Raw genomic sequence first — 13117 nt, forward strand, 5'->3', positions numbered from 1 at the left:
GGACACCCAGGCCTGCGTGTCTCTAAGAGCAGGAGCTTCATCACTGGTGCCCGGTCGTGGCGAGCCTTCCTGAACGAGGGCTCGGCCTCCTGCTGGCTCACCTCTGTCTCTGGCCTTGAGCGAGAAGACGGCAAAGGGCTGAGGCTCTTTAGGGTTAGGAGAGAACCCTGTGGGTTAGTAGCTTCTGGGCCCTTTTCTAGGCTCCCTGGGAACGGCAAGTGGGTGATGGATGAAGTTGTGCTACTAACTAAGGTTAAGAAAAATAGTGCTTTCCTTACTCCGCGCACCTGCAGAGCACTTCCAGTTTACAGAGCGCTTTCACACGCGTTCTCTCATCTACTTGCCGGCCACAGCCCTGTGATGGGAACAGGGGCTATTCGTCCCCATGTTACACATGTGGAAACTGAGGTTGCTACCCACACCTGGAAATGCCCAGGCTTGCATCAGTCCTCCGGGTTCCTGACTTCTGGCCTGTGCTCTCATTTCTATACCCCCCCAGACTGAAAAATGATGTGTTTTGTCTTATGCTCAGAAAGGGTTGCACACTGAGGACGACGTCGAGAAGAGGGCGTTGTGTTGACTTTGGGTGAGCCACTTGACCAACCCAGGCCTCAATTTCTCCTTCTGTAAATGGGAAGGACATCCCTGTCATTCCCAGACCAGGCAGAGAGTTTCTTGGTCTTCCCACACACCCTGTCCCCATCCAGTTCCTGCCCTTATTCCAAGTCTGCAAGGTAAATTGGTCTGCGGGCCTAGATTTGGCCACGGAAGTTGGGGTCTGGGGAGGAAGAGGCATCCTGGGGCTGCTGCCCCTAGATTGGCCCGCGTCGGGGGAACCACACCAGGCTGCCCCGGGAAGCGTCATCTGAGAGAAGTCCTCAGTCAGGGGAGACGAGGGGATGGGGACTCGCTCTTTCACCTGAGCGGCCAGCCATGCCTGGCGCTTGGGTGCAGTGCAGGATAAAGGCCCAGTGGAGAAGAAAGGTTGGTTTGACCCAGTGCCCCTGATTTTTCAGCCCCACCAATTACACAAACACAGCCTTGTGTACCTGACCCAAGCACACCCGTGTGTCGAGAGCCATGGACCCCAGGCCTCAGGTCCCATTGGCTTCTATAGAAGAGCAGCATGCAGGATTTAAGTTAGATACAAAGGAGAACTTCCTGGGGTGAGGGTGTTAGATGAAAGACAGGACAGTGTGGAATCTTCTGAAGGAAGGGTGATGGTCTCTATAAATGTGAAGGAAATACTTATCTCTCTGGCTGTGGGGCTGAGGGTGGGAGTAGGGGAGACAATTAAACCGGAATTTCCCAGAGGCAGCCGGATGAATAAGGTATGCAGTCCCTACTAGTGAACACCTTTGAGCCCAGACAGAAGGAAAAGCAATAAAAGAACAAAGGAAGAGGTGCAGAGGCACCGTACCTCTTACCTATTTCTGCACCTGGGAATGGGAGAGGAGGGGGGAATTCTGGCCTTGGAATACAGCATCAAGGGGGCTACTGCCTGCTGGGCAGAGTTATCAAGGAAGCAGGACTCTCTGGTCCTCAGAATAGGGAAATGGGTAGGAGCCTATGAGAGGCAGCATCTCCCTGCGTCCAGTGGGCTAATGACATGTGGAGTGGTCATCAGGCCTGCCGGGCAAGTGAACTCAGGGCTCAGCCAGAGGGGAAGCTGGCAAGGAGAGCTGGAAGGGGTGCTGTCTCCACGGCTCACTCAGCCGGGATGCACCAGACCTGGCAAGAGGGCCGGAGGGGCCTAAGGCAGTGGGATGGTTCCCTGACCCTTTAATTCTTTGTATTTCCACAGTTTGTTATGAAAATTTAAAACCTGCAGAACAGCTGAAAGACCTCCGCAGTGAGCACCACACGCCCACCACCTTGTGCCACCGTGACGTTTTGTTGGGTGCTGTGTCACAGTCTCTCCAACTCTCCGTCCCTCTCTCCGTCCGTCCACCCCTCTTATTTTCGGACGCCCTCCTCAGTGCGGTGCAGGCATCCGTGCCCGTCTAGGCCAGCACTTCCGGATCACGTCGTTAACAGAGTTCAATGTTTGTCACAGCTGTTTGTCTCTCTTGAGGTGAGCTTTACACACGATGACACACGTGAATCTCAGGTGTACCATGTGTGAGTTCTGATAATGCCCGCACCCATCGAGGGACCGAGCATGGTGATGACTCCAGAAAGACCCCTCATGCCGCTTCCCAGCGAATCCCCACCCCACCCCACCCCACAGCGTTCTGAGATTGCCTCCCACAGGTTGGTCTTGCCTGTTCTGTCCACTCACCCTGTGGAGGAAGTCACACAACGTGCTCTCGGGGAGGCTTCTTTCCCTCAGCATAATGACTCCCGCATCCTCCGGGCAAGAGTCTGCTATACATAAAGTCAGACTTTTCTTCCAACCACCAAGAAACATGTCCCCAAATCTAATCTTCGCTCAGCGCTGGGCAGCTGTGCTTTCAAGGGCGTGCTCGGCGCCTTGGTGTGCCCCTTCCGTGCGTCCTTGACCAGCGGGAGGCAGCAGGCTGGCTGGCAAGGCCTGTGAGGCATGCAAGGTTCCCAGCGCCCAGCCTCCTCTCTCTGCTGCGACTGAATGGCCCTTTGGGGCACCCCCACCCCTTATATCTTCCTCCCACTCAGGCACTGTGGGCTCTGCCTTCGTCACACCCTCCCCACCCGCTAACCTGACCCAGAAGCATCTGACAGCCAGGCGTTTACCCTAGATAACTGATAGTGCAGCTGTACTGTAACAGACTGCCTTCCACTGAGGGGCTGCCCCCGCCCGGGACTGACTGTTCCTGCTTTTATCTCCAAATGGGCCTCGTAGCTCCCCAGCTCTGTGCCCCTCCGACTTCCACTGAGGCTCCCTCAGGACAGGGAGCCCTGACCGCGTCCCCACGGGGGCCTGAAGGCGTAACTCGGCAGTGTGCAGTGGGCCTGGCGTTTCTTTAAAAAGATGTCATATGGGGGGCTGGCCCCGTGGCCGAGTGGTTAAGTTCGCAGGCTCCACTGCAGGCGGCCCAGTGTTTCGTTGGTTCGAATCCTGGGCGCGGACATGGCGCTGCTCATCAAGCCACGCTGGGGCAGCGTCCCACATGCCACAACTAGAAGGACCCACAACGAAGAAGATACAACTATGTGCTGGGGGGCTTTGGGGAGAAAAAGGAAAAATAAAATCTTTAAAAAAAAAAAAAAAAAAGATGTCATATGGGGCTGGCTCCGTGGCCGAGTGGTTAAGTTTGCGTGCTCCGCTGCGGCGGCCCAGGGTTCGGATCCTGGGCGTGGACATGGCACCACTCGTTGAGGCGACGTCCCACATCCCACAACTAGAAGGACCTGCAACTAAGATATACAACTGTGTACAGTGGGGTTTGGGGAGATAAAGCAGGAAAAAAAAAAGATGTCATAGGTCATTCCTAGAATCAACCCACAGTTACAACACAGCTGACTTAAAACTTGTTGCTGTAAAAGTAATGCTGTGCTGACAGAAACAGGGAGGGGGATGACATGTCAGGTGCCAGTTCCACATCCAGGGGAGGCCACAGCCACTATCTAGGGCTGACATGTGAAAAACAATCATACTAAATAAAGGTTTAAACATATTGAAAAGATCCAAGGACAGCTGTCGGAAGACCCCAAATAAACAAATATTAGGAAAGTGGGGAGGGAGATGGGCACAGTTTCAGGAGAAGTGTCACTGAAGAATCGTATGTTTCTTCTAAAGAGCACATGAATGAGGCATCCCCCACACGCCATCTTCAGGTTTATGTGTAACATGGAGATCCCCGTTCCCCAACACCCTGCCAAATCTTGGAGTAAAGCGAGGCTCTGGGATACACACCATGTCTCTCCCTTGGCGTGGGGTCTCTGTGCCCCGCCCCCAGCTCACCATAGGTAGAGAGGCACAGCCTTTGGCAAAGGCCTTTGAAGCACTGGTGGGAATTGGGAAATAGCATGGGGGTCCGAAGGACCCAGAAAGTCACTCTAAGTCCTTTCTGCTGACCCTGAAGGGAAAGCCAAGTTGGTCCTTTCATCAGGACATTGGTTGTGGGAGGGGGTGCTAAGCAGGCGGGACTCCTCTTTGCAACCCCCACCACGCCCCAGCAGCCTCTGCTTCTGGGGAAACTGAATGAGCTGTGGGAAGCCTGCTTCTGAAACGACAGGCCCAGGTTCTCTCCTGACAGGCTCTCTTAGCATCGGGAGGCCACTGCGAGCGGGCACAGACCTACCTGCCGTCACCTCTGCCCTCCAGCCCTTCCCTTCTCAGCCCTGGGTTCTCCCTCTCCCGTCCTAACCCAGCCCCTATCCTCATCTGAACCACAATTAGTTTTCCTCAACTTGGCTGTACTTTAGAACCACCTGGAGGATTTAAAAAATCAATGTACAGATCCTCAGCCCTTGTCCCTATTCAGATTCACTGTGTCTTGGTGGGACCTGGAAATGAGTATTTTATAAAAGCTCCGCAGACGATTCAGAGACACAGCTAGGTGAGGGAAACCCTGCCTGACCCCAAATCCTGCCTTCTTTCCCTCCAGCCTCCCAAATAGGTGTTCTGCTTTCTGGCACAAATGATGTGATTTTGATTGATAACTGATGATTTTTCATATCATCACTTTTAAAATCAAACTTTCTCTGAAACATCCCTCTGTCTCCTGTGCTGTTTCCATACTGACACTGATAGCCATCATCCTCGTCATCGGCGGTGGCACTGCACAAGACTTGTCCCTGTCTCCTGGAGCTGCTTCTCATCTACCGAGGCTCTGGAAGGCAGACCTCCCCTCAGAGGAGAGAGAGCCGCTCCACATTGTTCTAGCAGAAAGGGAAGGGGGCACAAAGGGGGCTGGGGACTCTAGTCACAGCCCCAAACCACACTCTTCCTCTGGACAACTGGCTTCTCCCATTCTTTTTTTCTGGGAGACTCTCCACAGGCCCCAAAGGGAGGAGGGAGTGTTGGTAATGCACACCAACCGGTACCCTGACCTGTCCCCAGGCACCCCTCTCCTTTCTGAGCTCTTTAAGCAGCGGAACCCATAATACTATCCTGGTCTGGGATCTGCCCAGAGAAAAACATGCACCAGCAAACCTGTACTAATTTATTGGGACCTAACCCCTCCTAGCCTTTCCAGAGCATTCCCAGTAGGGGGGAAAAAAAGAAAGCTATAGGAAGAGGGTGAGCCTTGCCCAATCTCAAAGTTCCCAATGCCATGGAGGAGATGCTACTCTGGACTGGGTGCATTGTGGGGCCGCCACCGCAGCCACGTCCCGCCGGCCCTCCGGATTGGTGAAGGGGCTGTAAACGCGTGTGTGTTTGAACGATACACTTGAGTTATAGCCTGCAAGGTACTTCCTCCTTCTCTGGCAAAGGACAAAGAGAGGAAGATCTTGTTAATAGAGGGTTTAAAAAAATGACGTCTATAAAAAACTCCTTTGAAAGGTCAATAAGATCAAAGATTTTTTTTTGCAAATGACCTTGTTCAAAGTACTTCAGGTATTTTGTGCTTCACCGGTCTAGCCCAGGTCCAGGTGGAACAGGGACAGTGGCCAAGAGAAACACCCTGATTAGGAGCCTGGAACCCCTGATGCTGCCAGTGGAGCTGCCTCTTGGCCTGCCTTCGCATGGTTTGCAGCCTGAAGGGAAACGGGGGCCTTAGCCGGGGAGCCCCAGAGCCCCAAGGACCCATTCACTCCCTGGGGCTCTAGCTGAGCTGATGGACATTCTCCCTGGGCTGCCCTGTGACTTCCCAGGAAAAGACCCAATCAATTAGCACTCCAGGCCTTGCCTTGGGGCCAGAGTCAGACCCAGTGCTTCTCTAGGCCCTGGGGACTTTCCACAGCTCCCTGTGTTTTCTCCTCTACAGCTAGCAGCCTCCTCTCCCATTTTATGCTCTTCAAACACTAAGCTTCTTAAAGTTCCATCATACACAGAACTCTATGTATGTTAATTTTTTTCTGCTTATGAAGTAATTCTTGCTCATTGTAAAACTTTCAAATAAAATAGAAATGTGCAAATACAAAAGCAAAAGCCTCCATAATCTAATTTTCTTGAGATGACTAGCCTTAGTAGTTGAGCATACACCCTTCCAGATCTTTCTCTAAGCATGCACATCTTGGATGTGCCATGCTATTTTCTCCCCACACCTTTGCTCGTGCTGTCTACTCCTGCTTCCGAGAATGCCCTTTCTTTGCTTTGGCTGGGCTTGCTTCCGAACCCAGCCCACTTTCTCCTTCTGTCACCCCCCAGCCTGGACCTGGTGCCCTTCCCCAGGCCCCTTGAGTGCCTGCACAGCTTTGTCATAGCCCCAAGCACAATGAATGACCAACTCCTTGCTGATGTGTCTGTCTCCCCAACTAGAATGTGGATTAGTGGCCAAGAGGTGGGGGCCAGGAAGGACCCTAGCCCCACTAGGAGCCCCACGCCCTCTGGCTTTGCTGGGCTATCCTATTCATTTTAGCGTCCTCAGCGCCTAGCACCCTGCCTGGCACATCGTTGGCACTCAACAGGTGTTTGTTGAATGAGCAAGTGAGTGAATGAGTAAGTTCTGGGTCACAGCAGCCTGTCCCCATCTTGGGACTTTTATATACAGAAGAGGGCTACAGGGAGAGGCAAGTGCCCACGAACAGATCTGCGTGTCGCCAAGTCCCAAGGACTGCTACAAATTTACAGTAGTTGTGTAACTTTGAGGACAGTCCCCTCAGGATGTCATGAGGGTAAGAATTTATGAAATGAGGTTCTCTCCCACCTCCCACCACGCCCACTCTCCCACTCCTGCTTAGGAGGCAAAGGGCCGTTTCCCCTCAAACACAATGAAATCCAAAGAGCTCAGGTCTCTAATAGAGCTTGTCATGATAGGCTCCCCAGGGACAGAGCTCCAGCTGTGCCAGCTGTGTGACCTTAGGCAGGTGGCATAACCCCTCTGAGCCTCTTTCCACAACAGTAAAGTTGGACTGTTGCTAATAACACCTACCTCACAGGTTAGAGAAGACGCAACGAAATATGAGTTACTAACCAGAGCGCTTTGTAAATTCTATAACTCTTTATCTTGTCCCCCTCCCCGTGGAGTCAGAGTAAGATCAGGGAGCTAGGAAAGCTGGACTCCAGCTCTGCCCCTCGCTCCCGAGGTGCGATTGGGCAGGCCACTTCCTGTTTCTGCCTCTGTAAGGTGGCCGTGGGAGGAGGAAGGGGCACTAAATGGTCCCTAAGTCCCCTTCCATCTCTAATATTCTGTGTTACCCACAAAATGCCCCCGTTCCTCACACTATCGTCTGGCTGTGAGCACCAAGGTCTTTGCAGCACCAGGGAGGGTGTCTTTCACCAAAGCCCCTGCACACGAATGGTGAGCACTGCGATTGGCAAGCCACCCCGAGAATGCCCCCTACCCTCAATGTCTGTGCTGGGCCCCACGATGCCACCCAACACAGCAAAATCCTCAGCCAGTTTCTAAGACCTCAGAGAGCAACGGATTTGGGAGGGGTTTTGCAATGTGTCTTTCATGACATTTGACTTTTTTGGAACCTGATTGGGATCAGACAGGCAGGTCCCAGCGTTTGCTCTTGGCGAGTGTAGGGTCTAGGTGAAGGGAGAAGACAGACGGGTGTCTCTGGTCTGGGGATTGATGGAAGAACGCATTTCCGGCTGCAGTCTGCGGGTCTGGGAGACGCTAGGATCCGGGTATGGAGAGGGAGGTGTGAGGATGGGCACAGAGGGTAGGGTGTCTGAGGCTGAGCAGGCCATGTCTAGCCTGCGGAACACACATTGGACTGATCCAGCACTCCCTTTCTGGGGAGGACAGCACACCACCCAAAAGGAGGACAATGGTGAGGACGCCTTTCTTTGGAAGTCACCTCCTCCAGCACCAGAGAAGCTGAATGGATGCCTCTTTCGTAGTTTCCCTGGGTGGGGCTGTGGTCAGAACAGAGAGAACCTGCAAAGTCCTGTCTCATGCTGGGCGCCCCTGTGCAGTGTGTCTCACCTGATCCTCACAGGCAGGTGCTCTAGGAGGTGGGGATTCTTAGTCCCACTTCACAGATGAAGACACCAGGGCTAGGAAAGGCCAGGAGACTGCCCCAGCTCACACTGCCAGTTAGTGGCGGAGCCAGAATTCCCGGGCCAGGCCTCCCGGCTGTAAGTCCTGAACACGAGGCTGCCCGAACTCTTGGGAGCTCCCCTGGGTGGGGTCCATTTGCACAGAGCCTGAATGAATTGAGGCGTTGGGACTGCAGGACTGTGGTGGGGGCCCCAAGACTGATGGGGTGAAGGGGCAATGGAGGAGTGTTTGCTGCTCACCTTTAGGCTGGGGAACCAAGGGTGTTGGGAAGCTCAGAAGCCTTGGGCTGGGCTGCCAGGTTCGGGGGCTGGAATGACTCCTAACAGACCCAGAGGCAGAGACTGAAGGGACAACTGGACAGCTTTCCAGGTCACAGAGGGGCCACTCACTTGGGGTGGAGGTGGACCATTGTCCCATCTCCCTGTCCCCCCTTCCCCCCATCCGGCAATCAGACTTCATCACCCAGGCAGCCAGTCTCTGCCCGTTTGGTGCCCTGGGATCCAGTGAACGCTCTGTCAGTGCAGAAAGCCACCGGCCGGGCTTTCTTTTTCCCGGGGCTTTCCTGCCCCTCCCTCCACTGGCTTTCTACTGCTCTGGGCCCTGAGTTGGGGGGCGGTGGGAGAGGGTTTCACTTTACTGCGCTGGCCGGATCCCAGGTCCTGGCTGGCATCCTGCCCCTACCCCTCCGTCTGCCTCCTGCCTGATGTGGGCAGCAAGACCAGGTCTCTGCCTCCTGCAGGAGCCGTCCACCCCGCTTTGGACCTTTCCCGGGGAGGTGATCCATGAGCAGTGTTCCTTGGGGCTTTTTAAGAACAAGCTGGTGGGGCCTCACCCCAGATCCTTGGAATCAGAATTTTTGAGAATGGAGTTGGGGAATCTGCATTCTAACAGGCTCCCTCAGGGAGCTCTTAGGACTGTACAGGTGCGAACTGAGAGCCGCCGGTGAGGTCTCGGCAGGCACCTGCCGGGAGGGACTGCTCTCCCAGGATGCAGGAAGCAGTCTGGGCCAGCTGAGCCAGCAGGGTCTCAGAAACGCAGGCAGGAGGCAGACCCCCGGCTGGAGGCCCATGAAGCGGTAGACGGCTCTCTGGCCTCAGGTCGGCACCCTCAGGCCAGCCCACCCCGGCTTCTTCGCAGAGCTCGGTCCGCGGCAGGGGAAGCCAGGAGGCTGGGGGGCGGTCCAGGAAGGAGGTCTCAGGAGACTTGGAGATGGGCCGGAGGCGGCCGAGGGCGCGATGAAAGACATTTTAGGATTACTTATGCCAGAAAAGGCAGAGGGGGCGGCTTATCACCATCCAAGAACTTGGAGAGGCTTCTTTCTCGGCCTGGTGACCCAGCAATGGGAGACCCGGGGAGCTGAGAGGACCGGCAGCGCCGAGAGGAAGGACGCCAGGCGCCGGCTGGCCCGGGAGCAGGCCGCCGAAGCCGCTCTGCGGGCGTGTTTGGGGCCAGTGCGCTCGGCTGATCTCAGAAGGTTTCAGCGTCTGCTGGGCTGGGGGCACTCGCTCAGCGCAGGGAAGGGCATCGTGGCCGAGGACAACGGCCCCCGCCCTGCAGCTGAGGGTCGAGGGTCCCTTCTGCCTGGAGAGCCCCCCTCCTGCAGGCCCGGGCGGACTCAGGCGGCGGCGCAGAGGCCAGGCTTCCGCCCGGACGCCGGCGCTCCTCGGACCGGGCGGGGCGGGGGTCGTCGCGGCGCTCGCGGGCTGAGGTGCCTTCTGCGGAGGGATCTCCTCCCGGCGGCGCTACCCCTCCCTGAGGGGCCGCGCCCGCCGACTGCCTCCAGCTGCTGCAGGGAAACATCTAGATCGCTTCCACAGGCGCCTCCTTCCACGTGGCGAAAGGCCTGTCGCAGCCGAGCGGCCGGGCTGCACTCCTGCCGCGCGCCGGGCCCTCCGCCGCGCCCTCCCCGCGGCCACCCCCTGCACCTTCCCCACGGCCACGCGCCCTCCCCGCAGTCCGTGCCTGCACCCTCCCCGCGGCCACGCGCCCTCCCCGCGGCCCCCGCCTCTGCCCGCCCCGCGGCCACGCGCCCTCCCCCGCGGCTCCGGCCTGCGCCCCGCCCGGCGGCCTCCCGACAGCGCGGTGGGCGGCCCTCGGCGCGGCCCAGGCTGCTCGGGGACCGGGGCCAGCGAACTCTTCTGCCTTATCGCGCGCCTCTGAACACGCCAGCCGTTCCGCTGTTTATTTTCGGGGGTTCCACAGCCCTGCGCGGGCGAGAGGGACACCAGGGACAGCGCCGGCGCTGCCAAACAGGGTGGCCTGGACCTGAACACGAAGGGACGAGAAGGATTCGAGCCCAAACCCTCGAGGGGACAGGAGCGGAACCGCGCGCCCCAAGTCTGTGCCCACTTCGCTTCCTGAGCCGCAGTCGTTTGTGGAGCGCTCTGCAGGCTCCGGGCCCTCCCTCCGTCAAGTGGCAGCGTGGCCTCCGCGAGTCCCCGGGACGTGTTCTCCGCCGGCCGCGAGGCGGCGCTCCCCTCGCCCCTGTCCCGTGAGGGCGTGGGGGCGGAGAGGCGGGTCGCCGCCCGCCGCGGGCTGGCTGCGACCTCCGCCTCGTGCGCGGTAGCCGCCGCAGAGCGGACGCGAGGGCAGCACCGGCCGGCCCTGGGGTGGCCCCCGGGGGTCCCGGCCCCGCAAACACGTGCCGGCCCTCACACCCGGAGGGGACCCTCCGCTCAGCGCCGGGCCTCTCACGGGGTGGCGGCTTGGTGACTGCCAGCCCCTGCCCGCACTGTTCCCTCTTGTGAGGCCTGCGCCCACTACTCTGCCGCTTCCAGGGCCTTCTCTCCATCTTCCAACGTTCGTCTTCCGTTTGTCAGATGAGGGGACCGAGGCTCGGGTGGGACCCGAGACCTGCCCAGTGTCCCGTGGTTGTTGGACTCTGAGCCCCGTGCGCTTCGGTAAACTAACGCGTCTCCACAGAAGGCAGTGGAACATTCTCGGTCCTTCCCCTCCCTGGGCCCCTTCACGACTCAGCATCACTTTGGGCAGAATTCTGAGGACCCAAGGACCAGGCAGAGCCCGACCTTGCTGAATTCATCCGGTCCTTCCTCTCTCTAGCCACACTTGTCTGCCGTGCTCGGGGAGCTGTGCCACCTGTGGGCACAGCGGTGAGGCGCCCTGGGGAGCTCCGAGCTGAGATGGGGAGGGACAGGGTGAGCTGGCAGTTAGAATACCGGGTCCGAGTGCTGAGGACGGACACCTAAAACTGGGAGGCAGCGGTGGCTTCCTGGAGGAGGTGATGAGGTGAAGTCTAAGCTGAGACCAGAAGGATGAATAAAACCAGCCCCTGAAAATTAGGCTGGAGAGTGGGAGGGAGGAGTGTTCCAGGCAGAGGTAACAGCATTTGGGATGGGCTGATGGCCAAGGAGCCCATGGTGCACCTGCTGTTGTGCCCTCAGCTCCACCCCAGGCTCCCTCTGCCAGATCCTTCCATCTCCCAACTGCGTGTGCCCCTGCCCACCCCCAGGGTGCCCAGCTCCGCGCAGCCCCTCTGATGGGCAAGCCCAGGTGTAGGCACCACCGCATCCGCCTGCCCACTGCCTTGGCACAGCGATGTAACTGGAGAAGAAGCGGCAGGTGAGGCGGCTGGTACAGTAGCGAGGAGCGTCCTGGCACTGCCTCTGTCCTGGAGCCCCGTGGAAAGCCTTTGTCCTGAAGCCCTAATAATGGGTTTCAGGAAAGAGCTTCAATATTTGCTGCAAACACAGGCACAAAGGACGTGGAGGGCCATTGTGGACTCTCCAAAGAGGAGCTAATCCGGGGCCAGCCGCCTCGCCAGAGGGCTTCAGAGTGCTGGGCGGGCCAGGCGCTGTGGGGTGTTGTCATTTAGGTGCAATTGTAGGAGATAATGGCACAGAGGGAGACAGTCTCTCCAGAGGAGGAGGGAGGAGGTGAGAGGCACTCCCCACCTGGGGGTGAGGGGGACAGCACCTGTCCTGAAAGCTCAGGACACAGGCTAGACTCCCCCCACCAACCCCACCCCCTTCCGGAGCTCCAAGCCCAAATCCGAGTCTCTCTCCAAGAGCCCGGCACTGCCCTGTCCGCTGTCCTTTGCCGGGGGTCACTTGAGTTGGGGGGCAGGGGTCAGCCAGGGCTCTTGGGCCTCTCTTTCTTCCCTTTCTCTAGTGCTCTCTCTTTTTTTCTCTCTCTCTGGTTCTTTTCGGTCCACTGCCCATAGACAAGTCATTTCTTGGCTCCAGGGGGCCAAGTGAAGGGAACCCGGCTGTATTTGCATATCATTAGCATAGAGGACTCTGTTTTCAGTTCCTTCCTCCTCCGAACCTGCCCGTCATCTCTAAGCACGGTGTGAAAAATATCCTGTCCCATCACTAGGCCAAGGGAAGTCTGGGGTGGGGGTGGGGGTGGTAAAGGGGCTTTCCCTAGGTCAGTGCCGGGGGGTGCCTTGTGGAGGGAGTGGAGGGAAACAGCGGAACTAAGAAATCTGCAATCCTGGGAGCGGGAGAGTGTGGAAACTCAACTCTGAGAGTTTTGCATTAGCACAAGAGGCCCTGCCAGGATCTTCTCACCTCCAGACACCTCCAGGGTGCAAAAAAGCTGGGCTTGGAAATAAAGAGGAGGAAATGTGACTGTGCGCTGATTGACATTATAATTTGCATAATTCTGTGTAATTTGCCTGGGTGGTATTATTTGATTTTCCATGCATTTTTAAATTCAATCTTTTTGCTTCCTAGAAGTTACTCTTTCCTGGAGTTTTCTTTCCTTTCCTTCTCATCTGCTTCCTGAGATGCAGATCTGCTTCCTCTCCAGGAGGAAGAAGAGGCCCGGGTAGGAGCATGTTGAAGGGGTTGGGGAAGAGAAGACGAGCAGTGTAGACACTGAATTGGAGGAGAAGAGGGGCAGTGTAGAGATCTGTGGTCTCTTCCAGGACCCAGCAGTGCCATCTCCCCGTTCCCTTGTCCCTGCTCTGTGGAATCTTGTTTCCATTCACAAATTTGTGGGAGTGGAGCAGGGATGAGGCTGGGTTTGTCCGCCCACTTCCTATGGGGCAGCCAAAACCTCACAGTAAGAACCCAGAGGGCCTGACTCCCAGGCCACGTTCTGGCAGAGACTGAGCT

The sequence above is a fragment of the Equus quagga genome, chromosome 13 (genome assembly GCF_021613505.1).
Source record: "Equus quagga isolate Etosha38 chromosome 13, UCLA_HA_Equagga_1.0, whole genome shotgun sequence".
In the NCBI taxonomy this organism is placed as follows: domain Eukaryota; kingdom Metazoa; phylum Chordata; class Mammalia; order Perissodactyla; family Equidae; genus Equus; species Equus quagga.